The sequence below is a fragment of the Lissotriton vulgaris genome, chromosome 5, assembly GCF_964263255.1.
Source record: "Lissotriton vulgaris chromosome 5, aLisVul1.2, whole genome shotgun sequence".
In the NCBI taxonomy this organism is placed as follows: Eukaryota; Metazoa; Chordata; class Amphibia; order Caudata; family Salamandridae; genus Lissotriton; species Lissotriton vulgaris.
This window is the reverse complement of record NC_141693.1, coordinates 1,384,714,102-1,384,732,247: the sequence shown is the minus strand read 5'-3', so window position 1 is coordinate 1,384,732,247 and position 18,146 is coordinate 1,384,714,102.

Below are 18,146 nucleotides of genomic sequence, written 5' to 3'. Positions count from 1 at the left end.
TCATGGTCGCACTGAGATGGGATTCCCATGGGTTGGCGGTTAAGTCCCAATTTACTGCTCTGTGTCCTTCATGCCACAGTCAGGCTCGCCAAAACTTTACAGTCTTAATTAAGCATGGGTGAATTTTGCGAATTCGCAATTCGCAAATTTGCGAATTTGCGATCCGCAAAATCCGTGAATTCGCGGATTCGCGGATTTTGCCGATTGTGTGGGTAAAGGCCGGGCGGGAAAACGGTGCACATCGCTAGAGTGAGGGACAGGGCCAAACGGGCGAGGCTTATATGCGAGTTCACATGCCTCTTGTATGCATAAAAGGACAATCACGGATCAGAGAAGCTCGTGGTCACAGGAACTGCACAGGGATTAAGCTCTTGAAAGTCAATAATGCAACGGCCTCCATCAAGCATCATAGGTAATTTCCGACGATAGATATGGGGAGAACGCACACCTGCCCAGCCTCGACAAAACTCACATTTATGGGCTGCTGTAACTATTTTAGGATGGCGCCGGCAACCTGCCAGCGCCATCCTGAAATAGTTACTAAATTAGCTTCATCAGGAAGCAGCTAATAGATAAAATAAAGCAGGTGCTCGAGCACCTGCTTTATTTTATATATTAGTGCTTAACCACTACTACCCAGGTACTCGTACGACTTAACTTGTAGCACCTACAACTTGTAGTACCCCCAATCATACAGTGCTGCACCAACTCCTACTGCCACCAGGCACATCAGCAGTCACACACGTTGCCGGCCGTGGGAGATGTAAACATCCCTACAGTGAGGTGGCAGGAGGCAGCGTCAGAGTAGCAGATCAAACCATTCAGCCCAGTCCCACATCCATTTGAATCATTAATGCTGAGGGAGGTGTTCTCCTTACTTTGCCCGAAGATCCCTGTCACTATGTTCAGAAGTGAGGGAGTATAATAGTCCAGATTACGAAAGAGAAACTTACCTGGCTTTAAACGTGCAGACGCTGAGGTAAATAGGATGACGTCTGGCAGGAATTATTAACAGGATGAGCATTTTTCCAGAGGAGCACATACACTGGAGGGCGAGCAACACAGCAAAGCCCTGTTACAGGAACTCGGTAGGTGAAAGATTACATGCACTCGCCATGCCCTGCCCGCCTCGATGTGTCCGGTCAGTTTTGGTGTTGCTCAGTGCATCTCCGACATCAGCATAGCAGGAGCCCTGGTGATATTCTCAGACTTCGGCCGCGCAGTCAAGTGCGGATTGCCCCAGAAGCTCAGCGGGGATTTCACTGTCCGGTCGCTTTGGGGGCTTTTTCGGCTGGCATTGGGCTAATTATCTGCCGGTGCCATTTTACACAATTTGCACATCAGGTCCCGGCGTTTACAGTGGCCGAAATCAGGTTTAAATGTCCAATTTACACAGTGTTTTTTGGCTCCGTCGCTGCCGCTGGTCTTCCGGTCGCATAATTTTTGTAATTAAAGCAGTAGCTTAGCTCCAAGTGGCCATTGGGCTGGGGTTGCAATGGTTCTCCCTGTTAATTTGTTGGCTCGCCCACCTCTTCTCGTGCACCCAATATCTTACACCAAGAGGACGATCAAGACATGACCACTGACTGAACACAATCAATGCTACAGCCCACTCGTTAAGTTATAAAAAGATATGATCTTGTGTCACTCGATGCGGCATATAATTGATTCCCCATTCACTTGCTGCATCCTTGTGCTGTCTCATTCAAAGTTAAAGGCGCCAGCAGTGTGATACCGGCTGCTCAGCGGACACGTCAGACACCTTGGGTTGGGGATTCAAGCTATCCTGGCTGATGAGGGGTGTTATGCCAAAACCGATACCAGGATGCTTGGTGCCGGTCCAGGGACGACCTGGCTTGGCAGTTTGGGCTGGACGGTTCCCATAAGGAACAGGGTTAAGACTGATGTGCGTATGGCTGGGTCTGAACTGGGGGTAGCAAAGTGAGCTAAAGAACGATGATGGATTCTACCCAGATCTGTGACTGGGGTGAATGTCTGAGACGTTTCAGCGCCACATCACTCAACTCCTTGTGTTTGATTTATTTTGTTGGAATATGACAGCATTGAAGAAATCATCCAACAGTTCCATTTTTTAAAGTAAAATATCTTTTGCATTGAATGTATTATGGAAAATATTTAAATCCCTGTTTAAACCAGGTAAGCCATCACATAATAAACACATGATGGGGGTGATTAGGATGGTGGAAGGCCCGCCACTACCAGTCGTGTGGTGGCTCGCCCTCCAGCATCTGACAGCAATTTTCCCACGCCAAATTAGGATGTTGGGGGAATCACTTTCGGACCGCCCACCACGCTTCCGCCACAGGCAATCGTACCAATTGCCTGGCGGAGTGGTCAGCATCTGCAAAATGGTGGTAGTACCTAGCGGGCATCGTCTGCCAAATTTCACTGCTGGCTGTGGCCATCCTTTTTGTGGTGGCTAAACTGCCATTGAAAGGCTGGTGTGGATTGGTTTTGGAGGTCTGTTGCAGGCCCCCCTTGTGTTTGGGGTAGGTGGTGGTGCACTGGGGGGGTACCCATGCAGCCTCCTACATTTCCCTGAACTTAATGGCAGACACCTTGTGGTGCCTGCCATGTAGTGCAGGGAAACATACAACATGCTGTTTTTGCATTGCAGCGGGTGCAGTAGCCAGCAACACCCACTGCAATGTTTACCTAGCATGAAGCGACCGCCAAGGTGGCAGTCCCATCATAATACGTAGTGCCAGACCACCGCCTTACAGGCTAGGCACTGCTACGATGGGGGGCAGACTCCAATCTAATCGCCATTGTAATCAGCCCCATAGTTTTGCACCATAATGAAAATTCACATATCTTGCGAACTAAGAGGCACAAGGCACAACATTTCACAAACACTCACGGTACACTTTATAACATAAAATCGACAACATATCAACACTCTCACAACAGTGTCCTCAAAAATTAACCCTGAACAAAATGTGGTATACAGTTCTAACAACTTTGAAATTTACTAAAACTTTAAATCTACTTAAAGACCTTTAAGAAATAACTAGGGAGGATAAACTGTGAACACGTTTACCAGCATTAACTCTCTTCTGGTCTGTTATGGAGTTATGGGGACGTTATAGATAGGCTCCGATTTCACTTGTAGAAAACCAATGTAATTGTATATACCTGTGCTAACTACAATTTATGTCCCTGCAGTAGCACTGCTTATGACTTGACATATTACATCACTCATGATATGATCAGTGACATCAATGATGACATCTTAAGTGACAGGGTTCACTGACACAAAATCGATGTCACAAATATCAATGTAAAAAATATAAATGAAAAAAGATAGACTACCAAAAATCAATTCCTTACACTTAAACAGGGAAGTACAAAAATATCGATCTAAAAATATTGCTGTAAAAAATATAGATGTACAAAATAACAATGGGCCTTATTTATGAAGGCCTTGCTCCACTGGTGCGTCACTTTTTCCCATTTTAAAAGTGACGCACCGGTGGCGCAAGGCCTTCATAAATAAGGCCCAATATATATATATAGATATTCACTGAAAAAACCATAGGTTTGACACCAGTTATAGTTAGCTGGAAATCTTACTGACATAAAACCATTGAAATTCCCACGTTATAGTTAGTTGGACTCACTATAACTTGCGCGCCTGCAATGCACTGCTGATGACGTCACATATTACATCACTCATTACATGGTCATTAGATCATTAGATCACTGTAGTAAAGCTACTGCTCACCAGGGAAGTCTGCTGCTGGTATTCAAAGTGCATGTTTCAGTCTGCATGTCAGAATTTCTTTAATGAAATAGAAGAGGATTTGAGAAGTCATTTAAAATGATCCCTAATTTTTCTTTATGAAGGATTAATCATACTTTCTATGGCAAAATGAACCCCCTCATTTTGTTCCTTTTTAAATTAAATGTTTTTAGACTTACCACTTCATTCCAATCAAGATGACGTCTGGTGTGCCATACTTTTGTCATAAGTAAGACTGTTAGCGCTCTAGTTGTTCTTTAGAACACTCTGGGACATTCTGTCATTGGGCTATACTTGGGCTATATCTGGGTGATATTTGGGCTACATTTAGGCTCTTTTGTCTCTGGTGGACATCTAGGGAAACTGTATGTCAGAATTTTTTAATTAAATTGAAGAGGATTTGAGAAGTCACTCAAAATGTGCCCTAATTGTTCTTTCTGCAGCACTAATCATACTTTCTATGACAAAATATACCCCCTCATTTTGTTCCTTTTTAAATTAAATGTTTTAAGAGTTACCACTTTATTCCAATCAAGATGGCTTCAGGTGTGCCATACCTTTGTAATAAGTAGGACTGTTAGCGCTCTAGTTGTTCTTTAGAACACTCTGGGACATTCTGTCATTGGGCTATACTTGGGCTACATCTGGGTGATATTTGAGCTACATTTGGGCTCTTTTGTCTCTGGTGGCCATCTTGGGAGACTGCATGTCAGAATTTTTCAATGAAATAGAGGATTTGAGAAGTCACTCAAAATGTGCCCAAATGTTTCTTTCTGCAGCACTAATAATACTTTCTATGGCATAATATACCCCCTCATTTTGTTCCTTTTTAAATTAAATGTTTTAAGAGTTACCACTTTATTCCCATCACAATGGCTTCAGGTGTGCTATACCTTTGTAATAAGTAGGACTGTTAGCGCTCTAGTTGTTCTTTAGAACACTCTAGGAGGCTGCAGTAGAACACAAAGGAATCAACTGACAGTCTCTGTCTTTGTTGGATGTACATGTTTTACTAAGAATGTCAGACTTCATTCTCACATGACTGAGAAGGATAATGTGAATTTACAGAAAATATGCTTTCAGTTTAGCTTATAGATCCCCTTCCAAACCACTGTGGGAAAATCATGAGATATTAGTTTTCTTTCAAACATGATTCATGATATCACAGCAGAAGGCTTTTTCACATGGTAAAATCACCTTAGAACACACCACAGTTCCTAAAATGAGTATGGTACCATCAACAAATGATTTATAATGTAACTAAAGTCCTAAAACACTCTATTAACTACAATGCTTTTTAATGAGGTGCTATCATGTATATTGGTCCCAGGATGGCTGCCAACACTTCTTGGATGAAGTGCTGACAGCCAATCAGCTCAGATGTGTGGTTAGGCTCAGCCCAGACATATATATTTTTTTGAACCTAAATTACTCAAAATCCACTGGAGCACATATCTTGAGACATAGCAAAGGCACATTGGGCTACCAGTCCCTACAATTTTGCCAAGTTTTGTGGAAATCCATTCAGCCGTTCGGGCTAAAAGTGAGTCCAAACGCCCTATGGAAATTAACATGGGAAAAACACGTTTTGGGACCACCCTTTTATCTCGGCCCCCGCTTGACGAATATCCCCCAAACCTTCAGGGATGGAGCGGAGCGCAGCGAGGCAAATTTAAGGAAAATCACAGGCAGATTCCTCAACCGGCACCAAAGTTATTCCCAATAGAATGTTGCAGATTTCCTATAGAAAACAATCCTAACTATAACTACCTAATGGCGACCGCCAGTAGGTAATATATATATATAGTTAGGGATTAGGATTTACAAAACCTTAGTTGCACTAACTATATATCGCGCACCCGCAATCCACTGCTAATGATTTCACATATTACATCATTCATGACATGGTCAGTGACATCACTGATGACATCCCCACCTTTTTTCCTCACTCTGACTTTCATTTTTATGAGAGAAAGACCTACTTTCATTGCTTAGAAATGGCTTCATTGATTGCTGCAGCTGGTGGACCCCCACCACCACCACAACCTCCTAGGAAGAGAAGACCACCTCCTCAGGTTATCCTTGAGCAAGAGGAGGAAGAAGAGGAAGAAGAGGAAAAGGAGCAAGTGACCAATAGGTTTTTACCTGAACAGCCAAGGAGGTCCCATGTTAAAGAAAATTTTATTTGGCAACTTTTTTCATTTCCCCCACATCCAAAAAAGTTAAATGCCCGGTATGTTACCTGCCTGATTTGTAAAAATGAACTGTCCAGAGGAACAGAGAAGAAATACAGTTATGGTAATTATACCATGCATCGCCATATGGAAAGGTGGCACCCAATAAATTACAGTGCTGCTCAAGTACGTGAACTAGTGGATAACCCCCGACCTGTGGCCAGTACATCCACCAATGAAGAGGCAGTGACCGGACCAGAGGCGAGGGAGATGGTCCCAAATATCCAAATGAAATTTGTCAATGTGAAGCATGTATGCATTTTTTGTGGACAACTTATTTGCTTCAGAGAGAGCAGTATAAATGTAATTAATAAAGCAATTGACAATCACAAATGTACAAAACGCCCCAGAAAATAAATTATCTTTTTTTTGTTGCTCCTGTTGAGCCCTTCATATTGAATCATTTTTGTTTCTCCCCCCCATAAAAAAAAAACAAAAAAAATATAAAACCGTTCAAAAAATACAAAAAAAAAAAATGTTGAGAAAAATAATAAAAAAATATAAAACAACAAAAATAATTTAAAAAAAGTTATTTTCAGAACTACCTCCCCTTTACAAGAATTTGCTAGAATGTTTAGCACTCTGACAACCTCTATTTCTTTTGGTTCACTTCCCGGTTCGCGCGCCGGTACGCGAATAGGTAGCGAACTCCAAAAAAAGAGTAAGTAAACTGAGAGTAATGTTAAAAGAAAGACAGTTAGAGGGAGTAACACAGAGATACTGTTTAAAGAGGAACTGAGAACAGGAGTGGAAAGATTAGAGTAAAAAAAAGTAATAGAAAAAGGAATGAGGGAAGTAGCAAAGGCAGGAAACTGAGGGTTAAAGAAATGAAGCAGTGGAACTAATAAAAGTTAAATGTAAAAGAGATGTAACAGAAAGAGTATTAAACACTTACCTTATAATTATCGTTAGCTTAGTCACATGTTATTTTTATACTTTCAATCTGTGAATGAGAGAACAAAAATTTTAAAATTGATGGAAAGTAGTAAAAGATGAGTGAGCATGAGACAAGATGAGTACATATTAAAAATCACAATTGAAAGTACAAAATTAATTATACATATTAAATGGTTTATTTTTGCTGTTCTCAGAATATATCAAATTTCACTGAAAACAGTGAGTTGAAGGTATTCATCATATAACAGCGGGAAAAAAAAACACAATCAAAATGATTGTGTTTAAAAAACCCATATAATATTATCAATCAGAAATCAGAACTCCTCAAAAGTAACTTACTTTCCATGACGTCAAAGGATGTCCTATGAACAGCTTATACTCTGTTGTGCTGTTATTATTTTCTACCCGCCACTTTCTGAAAGATAAGCTCCATCGTTTTAAGAAAAATGAGACATACAAAGCAATTTAAAACAGCACACTAAATTACAACAACACCTAGAATCATTATAATCCAGTTACCTACCCTAAATTCTCACTTCTGAAAACAAGTCAAAAGGCAACATTGCTTCATAGTCAAATTCTAATCATTGCCGAAAGACCAGCCTTTTTTAAATTTCGAATAAGCTGTGTAATATCGTGAAGTTGTTAAAGGACCATCATGTCATATAATAGCTGCAGTTACAAATGTTCTTCCTGAAATCGACGACTGTGCAGCCAAAACATTTTTAATTAGACTTGACAACTTATTTACATCCGGTTTATATAGTTGGAATTGTAAAATGACATTTCACCGATAAGTTTCTATAAATAATGTAGACAGCATTATAGACTTACATCACCTCTACTCCTTCTTTTGATCTGCTGCTTGAATTAGCTTATAAACACAAAGAGTTTTCGCTCTGTACTATACTTATCCACAAGGCCATATAGAGTAGGAGCTATTAGAACCTCTTGAAATTCCTCTGAACAAATCCCGAGATTCCTTCCCTAAAATTTTGGTTGTAAGAACACCAGGTAAGAATTTTGAAGGTCAAAAGGCAATCTTTTTTTGAAAGTTAAAACAGAATCATTGCAGAATGACCAGCCGTTTCCAGATTTTAAATAAGCTGTGTAATGTCCTGAAGTTGTTGAAGGACCGTCATGATATATAATTGCTGTAGTTACAAAAGTCCTTCCTGATATTGACAACTGCGAAGCCACAAAAATTTTAATTAAAGTTGTCAATTTAGTTCCATCAGACCTACATCGTTGGAACATTAAAATGACATACTGGCCATAACTTCGTATAATTAACGTGGACAGCATTGCAGACTTACATTGGCTACACTCCATGTTTTGATCGGCTGCTTTTAGTAGCTTATTGAAGGATACTGATTTACTGTCAGGCAAAGTTAAATATATAAATCTTTTTGAGTCTACACTAGTAGTACTTGATAGCCTACAATTCTTGCAATCATTCTGCCATTGATAAGAAAGGCCAAACAGATAATCTACATCTACACCTTCATCTTGCAATACATAAAGCATATACATTAAAAACTCCAGACAATCCTGCTGAATATTTTGAGAGAATTGCGTTTGACCTGAACATTTGTTTAACAGATTACGAATTTCAGACACACTTTCTACTCATGTTCTATCAGCGCTACATTTCTCTAACACAGAATTCAACAAACAGCATAAACTTTGTTCCAAAATGATCACAATCTGTTCTTTTAAAGTGTCTAGTGAAAAGACAACATTAACCACTACATTAGCATAGCAGTTGACACCAGAACTATTTTCAAATTGAAAACCAACAATATCTTCAACAGAATTCATTTTCTTTCTGCTTACAATTTTCGGTTCATCGACTTTTGGTCTTTTTGCTACAACCTCCCTACTATTACTGATATTTCTTTGTTTCCGGCCTACCACACATTTCTCAAACAAAGGATATTGAGGCAAATGTGGCGCATACTCTCTTCTTAACCAATTGTATTCGTTAATACAATCTAGATCCGCACAAATGTTTGTGACATCACAGTCAATCAAGTACAATCCTGATAAAGTTCTGACTCGTGACAATGCTACATAAGCCATACCCTCTTTGAACACAGAACTGCCAATATTCACTAAAGCAGTGTCTACACTTAAACCTTACGATTTATGGATTGTCACCGCATATGCCAAGCAAACAGGAAACTGCTTACGGCGAACATATAAGTCTGTTACAAGCAAGAACCTAGCTGTGCAATGACCAATTAGCTGTACTTCCTCAATGCCATCAAATTTAATTTTAAAAAATTCTATTCCATCTCTATTTCTGTATTTCTCAAAATCAACAACATTACCCATTGATCCATTTACCAGACCTCTTTCAACATGTAAATTCCTTCTCAAAATGATACGGCAATTTGAGCACACATTCAGAGTCTTTTCAAAACCAGCAGTTATAGATATAGTCTTCTCTAATGAATCCAATTTAGATTTCAAATTCTCAGACAAAATAATTGTTGCTCCCATATGCTCTATTCTGTCAATAGCTTCCAGTTTCACAATCTCTTGGTTTTCTAAATTCAACATTTTGTTGTTGAAGATGGAACATTCTGCAAGAGTTGGCATCAAACATATTCCAGATTTCTTCTCAGTAATTTTCTGAAAAATATCCTCTGGCAGAACGTCTTCTTCTGGATACAAATTTGACAGTAATCGTGCATGCAAAGCTTCTTCCCAAGCTCAGTCACTTTCCCAATTCTAACATCTTGTAGAATATTCTTGTAATCTTCATCCTTCGCCTGACGCATATTTTCACGCAGCTCAGCATAATTGAAGTTTAACCATATGTTAACGTTGCCAATGCTCCCTAGGCACTTCCTGGTATCTTCATGCGTAAGCAGTTTAAACACTGGTTGTCCTTTCACTGGTGTCAGCTGCAGAAGATCACCGAAAACAATGATGTGTTTGCCACCAAATAACACATCATACTCTGTTTTAAGAACTTCCTGCATTCTCAAATGCACAAAGGCAAGCATGACATTGGAAACCATGCTTACTTCGTCAATGATAAGAAGTTTCATCTTCTTCAGGACTCTAGATACTTCACAACAAGCATCACCAGATAACTTGTGGTATTGTAATTCTAGAGGACTGCTGCAAAGGTCCATTATCTCCATTTTTACCAAGGTGCGGTGTAAGTCGCTTTGCTTCTTTTTTTTTCTTTGCCTTGAGGGCATGTTTGAATGTTTAAGAATATCTTGAGTTGAATCTGTGGAAAATGTATTAAAAAAATGTTATTAAATACTATTACTAAACAGTAAATCAATAACAGTAAGCAAACAATTGAATGGAAAGATTTTGCAACATACTTGATGGTAGAAAATAGCAATGGAATGGAATGCTTCTACATATGACCCGTGCTCTGTTATATGTTAATCTCAACTAATTTCGAGACTCTATTTCAATTTAGAGATTGTTCCAGAACAGACATTGTTGATGTTATTATTATTGACTTAAAATTGCCAAGCACACATGAAGGCATATTTACTAGACCCTTGCATCAGGACGAAGTGACTTAAAATTACCAAGCACACATGAGGGCGTATTTACAAGGCTCTCATGGGGGCGTATTTACAAGGCCCTTACACCAGGGGGAAGTGACTTAAAATGGCCAAGCACACATGGGGACATATTTACTAGGCCCTTGCACCAGGGGGAAGTGACTTGAAATGGCCAAGCACACATGGGGGCGTATTTACAAGGCCCTTGCACCAGGGGGAAGTGACTTAAAATTGCCAAGCACACATGGGGGTGTATTTACAAGGCCTTTACACCAGGGGAAAGTGACTTAAAATGGGCAAGCACACATGGGGACATATTTAAAAGGCCCTTGCACCAGGGGGAAGTGACTTAAAATTGCCAAGCACACATGAGGACGTATTTACAAGGCCCTTGCACCGGGGAGAAGTGACTTGAAATGGCCAAGCACACATGGGGGCGTATTGACAAGGCCCTTGCACCAGGGGGAAGTGACTTGAAATGGCCAAGCACACATGGAGGCGTATTTAGAAGGCCCTTGCACCACTTATGCATCGCTTTTGACATTGACACTGTGGAGCACCATGGGACATAAACAGCACAGATGCATCATGCATCTATTCAACAAAAGCAACGCAATGCAGGAGTCATATCGCAAGTAAATCAATTCTTATAAATTTAAAAAGCATTCCTTTTCCTTAAAAACGATTTTCTGATCATAATTTGAAAACACAGCACCATGGGGAAGTCACATAAAATTGCCAAGCACACATGGGGGCGTATTTACAAGGCCCTTGCACCAGGGGGAAGTGACTTAAAATGGCCAAGCACACATGAAGGCGTATTAACAAGGCCCTTGCACCACTTATGCATTGCTTTTGACATTGACACTGTGGAGCACCATGGGGCATAAACAGCACAGATGCATCATGCATCTATTCAACAAAAGTGACGCAATGCAGGAGTCACATCGCAAATAAATAAATTCGTATAAATTTAAAAAGCATTCCTTTTCCTTAAAAACGATTTTCTGATCATAATTTGAAAACCTTGCACCAGGGGGAAGTCACATAAAATTGCCAAGCACACATGGGGCGTATTTACAAGGCCCTTGCACCAGGGGTAAGTGACTTAAAATGACCAAGCACACATGAGGGCATATTTACAAGGCCCTTGCACCAGGGGGAAGTGACTTGAAATGACCAAGCACACATGGGGGCGTATTTACAAGGCCCTTGCACCAGGGGGAAGTCACTTAAAATGGCCAAGCACACATGGGGACGTATTTACAAGGCCCTTGCACCAGGGGGAAGTGACTTGAAATGGCCAAGCACACATGGGGGCGTATTTACAAGGCACTTGCACCAGGGGGAAGTGATTTGAAATGTGCAAGCACACATGACGGCGTATTTACAAGGAACTTGCGCCAGGGATAAGTGATTTAAAAATGCCAAGCACACATGAGGGCATATTTAGAAGGCCCTTGCACCAGGGGTAAGTGACTTAAAATGGCCATGCACACACATAGGGGAGTATTTACAAGGCCCTTACACCACTTATGCATCGCTTTTAACATTTACAATGTGGAGCACCATGGGGCAAAAACAGCACAGATGCATCATGCATCTATTCAAAAAAAGCGACGCAATGCCGGACTCACATCGCAACTAAATAAATTCTTATAAATTTAAAAAGCATTCCTTTTCCTTAAAAACGATTTTCTGATCATAATTTGAAAACACAGCTCACCTTGTCAGTACTAATACTTCACATTATCTACAATTACAATTTGTAAAAGAATGCAAAAGCTTCTTGGAAAACATAATGCAAACACTTGACACAAAACATCATTTTAAATGCACAGCTGGCTTCCTTATTTTCTCCAAAAAGCATACTAGTCTCTTTCTAAAATAAAGGAACCATATCTCACCTTACCAAATGCTTTTTGAATTTCAAAACAGTCTCAGAGGCCCTTGCACCAGGGGGAAGCGACTTAAAATGGCCAAGCACACATGGGTGCGTATTTACAAGGCCCTTGCACCAGGAGGAAGTGATTTGAAATGGCCAAGCACACATGGGGGCATATTTACAATGCCCTTGCACCAGGGGGAAGTCACTTAAAATGGCCAAGCACACATGGGGGAGTATTTACAAGGCCCTTGCACCAGGGGGAAGTCACTTAAAATTGCCAAGCACACATGGAGGCGTATTTAGAAGGCCCTTGCACCACTTATGCATCGCTTTTGACAATGACACTGTGGAGCACCATGGGGCATAAACAACACAGATGCATCATGCATCTATTCCACAAAAAAGACGCATTGCAAGAGTCACATCGCAAGTAAATAAATTCTTATAAATGTAAAAAGCATTGCTTTTCCTTAAAAACGATTTTATGATCATAATTTGAAAACACAGCACAGCTCCTATGTACAACCACACCTTGTCAGTACTAATACTTAACATTATCTGCAATTACAATTTGTAAAAGAATGCAAAATCTTCTTGGAAAACATAATGCAAACACTTGACTCAAAACATCATTTTAAATGCACAGCTGGCTTTATTTTCTCCAAAAAGCATACTAGTCTCTTTCTAAAATAAAGGAACCATATCTCACCTTAGCAAATGCTTTTTGAATTTCAAAACAGTCTCAGAAACACACCAATTTTTCTATAGCAGAGCAAAAGGTATGCACTCCAGAGGCTGCAAACAAGAAAGGCACAGAAATGCTGATATTCATCACACATATCTTCCATGTCAGCCAATCAAAACTCTTCCCTCACTTTTTTCAAATCAAACCCTTCCCCCCTCTGCCCTTTCCACCCTTTTTCCATAGCAACTACCTCCTGACAGACCTCTCATGTTTACAAGTTCACACAACAATGTTTCAAATGAACTCTGAACTCTCAGTACACCTGCTAATCCACTGCAATCTTTCATATAATCATTTTTTCTTAACCATTCAAATTACATCTTTCAAAGAACACATCCATGCACCCTAACTTTCTGTTTTCAGCAATGGAAATCCACCAATCACTGCTAATGAACCATTAGCACTGAAACTCCACAGTTTTTTTTCTTTACAAACTCCTACTGTTTCAACTGCCATTTTATTCCCACACTTCATCTGACTGCAGCAGAACCTCCTCTCGCCATGTTTTCCGTATGGATTCTTGGACATAGCTATATCCACTGGGCTCACAGGTATGCTGATAACAGAAATTTACACAACCTCAATTTTCAAAATGTGGATATCAAATGGATTGGGCAAAGAGGATTGAGATGCCACCAATTGATACCATTGGTGAAAACCTTTTGCATTTGCCAAACCCTGACCTCATAATAGTGCACTGTGGAGGAAATGATTTGGGCACTTTGACTGGGGTAGGTCTGGAAATGCTCTTAAAGGACACCTTTGAGCAATTAATGGCACTTTTCCCTCAAACTGCCTTGGTATATTCCAATATATGCCAAAGACAGAAATGGAGGTGGTCCAATCAATTTTGTCCACAAATTGAGAAAGCGAGGAAGCATGTAAATAAGTCTGTTTCAGCTTATATGAGAGACCATGGAATGGGCGCCATCTAAAACAATTACTTGCGTTATTACATGCAAGATATCTACATAGGAGATGGTGTGCACTTCTCAGATGAGGGAAACAGAGTTTTCATACAAAATTTAAGACTGTGTATTGGTACCTACTTTTAAGTACCTAGAACTTACACAGAACACAAAAGCTCTTTTCAGACCTACCTTAACTATAATTAGTCTTTCCAAATTTTGAATGTACCTTTTTTCACTAATTTTCACTTATGTTCGCTTCCCGGTTCGCTACCCGGTTCGCGTGCCGGCAGCTAACCGCGCGAAAAATTCAAATTTTTTTTTTATTCCAACATATATGAGCCTCCTCAGCCACCCTCAGAAAACCTAGGGGGTCAGGATACGTCTCCCGTGCCCCCTTATACCCATTTCCCACATTGTTTTTCCTCCATCTTGTTATTAAATTCCACTGAAACACAAAATGGCGAACTCCCGTTCCGCTACCGGTGAGCGACCCGGTTCGCGTACCGGGAAGAGCTTCTACCGCGAAAAATCTAATTTTTTTTATTTGCCCCACGGGACCCTTTAACCCCTTCCCTACTCATGACGAGCTCAGCTCGTCATGCAGTACACTGGTCGTGTGCTTATGACGAGCTGAGCTCGTCATGAAATAATGGCAGGAGGGATTTTACAGCACAGGAGAAAAATCTCCCTAGCAGCCAAGGTGTTAATAACCCCAACATCATTTCTAGGGGGTCAAGAGGGGTCTACCTTGCCCCCTTTCATTAAATTCCCCCTACGTTTTTCTCCTCCTCTTGTCTCTCGATCCTGCTGAGAGACAAGATGGCAGCTGGTCCGGACTGTTTAGAATGTTGACAGACACCGGAGAGCCAATCAGCTTCGCGAAGTTCCGTTACGCGTCAGGTACGCGAACCGGAGCGCTAACCGGAGCGCTGTCACAGATATATCTGTTTTTTAAAACGTTAATTTCTCAAAATCCACGGGAGCACATATATTGAGACATAGCAAAGGCACGTCGGGCAAACCATATCTACAATTTTGCCAAGTTTTGTGTAAATCCATTCAGCCGTTCGAGCTAAAAGTGAGTCCAACCGCCCTATGGAAAACTCAATGTTAAAAACGCGTTTTGGGACCCCCCTTTTTTCTCGGCCCCCCCTTGACGACACCCCCCCATATTTTAAGGGGCTGCTCAGAAACAAAATGTGCCATTTTCCTGAAAAGTTCAGCCAATTCGGTCCACAAACGCCAAAGTTATTCGACATAGAATTTTCAAAAATCCCATAGGAAAAAAATCCTAACTATATATACCTACTGGCGACCCCCAGTAGGTTATATATATATATATATATATATATATATATATATATATATATATTCACTTAAAAAACCATAGGTTTCAGGCCTTATATAGTTAGGAATTAGCATTTAAAAAAACATTCAAATTGCTCCTATATAGTTAGTTGTACTAACTATATTTTGCGCACCCGCAATCCACTGCTGATGATGTCACATACTACATCATTCATGACATGGTCAGTGACATCACTGATGACATCACTGATGACATCTCAAATGACATCACTGATGACATCACTGGTGACATCTCATTTGACATCACTGATGACATCACTGAAGACATCATTCAGTGACTGTGTGTTTCTGTAAAGTTTAAATATGTTTTACATATTGAAGAATGAGTGGATATATAAGTGTCTGGATGAAGGATTTAGTAGGTGCGTGACTGACTGTATGAGTGAGTGATTAAATGTGTCTTACTAAATGCATGGGTTAGTGACTAAACTGTCTGAATGTGTGCATCAGTATGTCTGTTGTTGTGTAAGCTGCTACATGTGTTGATCAGTAGCTATATGAGTGGCTATATGGGTTATTTATTGGTTGGCCAAGTATTTGAATGGGACACTGAGTGTGTGTGTGGGTGGCTGGGAGGTGTGTGACTCTGTGCATAGATGTGTGAGCAGTGATTCACTATGTGTATGAGTTCAAGAGTGCATGTGGAAACAGCTATATGGGCGGTTGACTGTGTGCATGGGTGTGTTGGTGAGTGAATGGATATCTCAGTGCTACATGTGCAAGTAAGTACATATGTAAAACACAGTGCATCTGAGAGTTGGCATATATAAATGACTATACATGAGAACCAGTGAATGTGCGAGTGGCTATATGGATCATTGTGTACTTGTATCAGTGATTGTATAAGAGAGTAAGTATGTGTTAGTATATGTTTGAATAAGTAAGGTGTTGTGTGTATAACTGTATAGTTGATGAAATGGAAGTGTGATTGATTCTTTGCATGACTGACTAGGTGTGTGAGTAACTCCATGGATGAGTGGCAGTGTGTAAGTGTCTGTATAGGTGTATGAGTGCATATGATAGTGTTGTATTGATGAGTGACTGAATGTATGAGTGATTCTATGGGTGAATGAGTGAATGCGTGTGTAGACCTAGGAATCAGTGAGTGCGTATGTAGTAACTGGTATTGGTGTGTTAAAAGTTTCAAGAATGGTAGTCTGTATTTAACACTGGGTGTATCAAAGGTTATATTAGAGTGTGAGGAGGTGCATCGTATTATCACATGAATGATATCATCAGTGATGTGATCAGTGATGTCAAATGAGATGTCATCAGTGATGTCATCAATTCAATATGTGACATCATCAGCAGTAGATTGCGGGTGCGCGAAATATAGTTAGTACTACTAACTATATAGGAGCAAACCCATGGTTTTTGAAGTGAATTTGCAAGGTTTTTAAATGCTAATTCCTAACTGTATAAGGCCGGAAACCTATGGTTTTTAAGTGAATTTGCAAGGTTTTTTAAATGCTAATTCCTAACTATATATGGCCTGAAACCTATGGTTGTTTCAGTAAATTTGCAAGGTTTTTTAATGTGCTAATTCCTAACTATATCTGGCGTGAAACCTATTTTTTTTTCAAAAAACTTCAAAGGTTTTGTAAATGCAAATTCTATTAGCGAATAACATTTTTACATGTTAATATCCTTCTGGTACCACCTGAGCAGCCATCTCATTTCTCAGTAGAACTGAGGCACAAGAGAGGACAAAACAAGAGTGGAAAACGCAAAAAGGGGGCAGGGTAGAGTCCCCCTGACCCCCTAGCCCTTCTCAGGTTGTCCCAGAAGGACCACCAAGGACCTGTACGCGCACTGTGCGCGCACCCCGTGATTTTTTCTTTTTTTTTTTGCCCTTGGGGGTCCTTCTGGGACCCCCTGACAAGGGCTAGAGGGTTGGGGGGTCTCTACCCTGCCCCCTTTTCGTGTTTTCCACTCTTGTTTTGGGCTCTCTTGTGCCTCAACTCTTCCTGGTTTGGACAGTTTGGAATGTTGACAGTCGACTGCCAGCCAATCAGGATCGCGCTGGCGCACGTAAGGGTACGGTGCGTGGACCCATAAGCTCATAAAAGATATAGATAAGCTCATATGGATATATATGTTTTTTTGAACCTAATTTTCATAAAAACTACTGGAGCAATTTTCACCAAAGATAGCAAAGGCACATCTGCGTACCAGTCCCTACAATTTTGCCAAGTTTGGCGTAATTCCGTACAGCGGTTCGGGCTGTAGACTTGTCAGACCGTCCTATGGAAATTAACATGGGGAAAAAACGTTTTGGGACCCCCTTTTTTCTCAGCCCCCACTTCACGAATCTCCCCAAAACTTTCAGGGAAGGAGCGGAGCGCAGTGAGACCATTTGAAGGAAAATTACAGGCAGATACCTCAATCGGCGCCAAAGTTATTCCCAATAGAATGTTTGGAATTTCCAATGGTAGCCAATCCTAACTATATATACCTACTGGCTATCGCCAGTTGGTAATATATATATATATACCTGCACATGTGGCCTACGTTACGTGGGCAGCACCGGAGCTCAGGTGCATGTCAGGATACTGCAGCACCTTAGAGCCATAGTTAACCACGATGGAGCATATCCAGTGGCGCGTCACTTCAACAGCAGACACAATAGGGATTTATCATGTCTTACCTATTATGTTATTGACGCGGTGGCTCCCCTGAGACGTGGTGGAGACCGCGAAAAACTATTGCGCCGGCTAGAAACACAATACATCATCAAGCTCGACAGTAAACAACCAAATGGGTTGAATGCAACTGAGGACTTGCATAACTTTCTGTAGGAG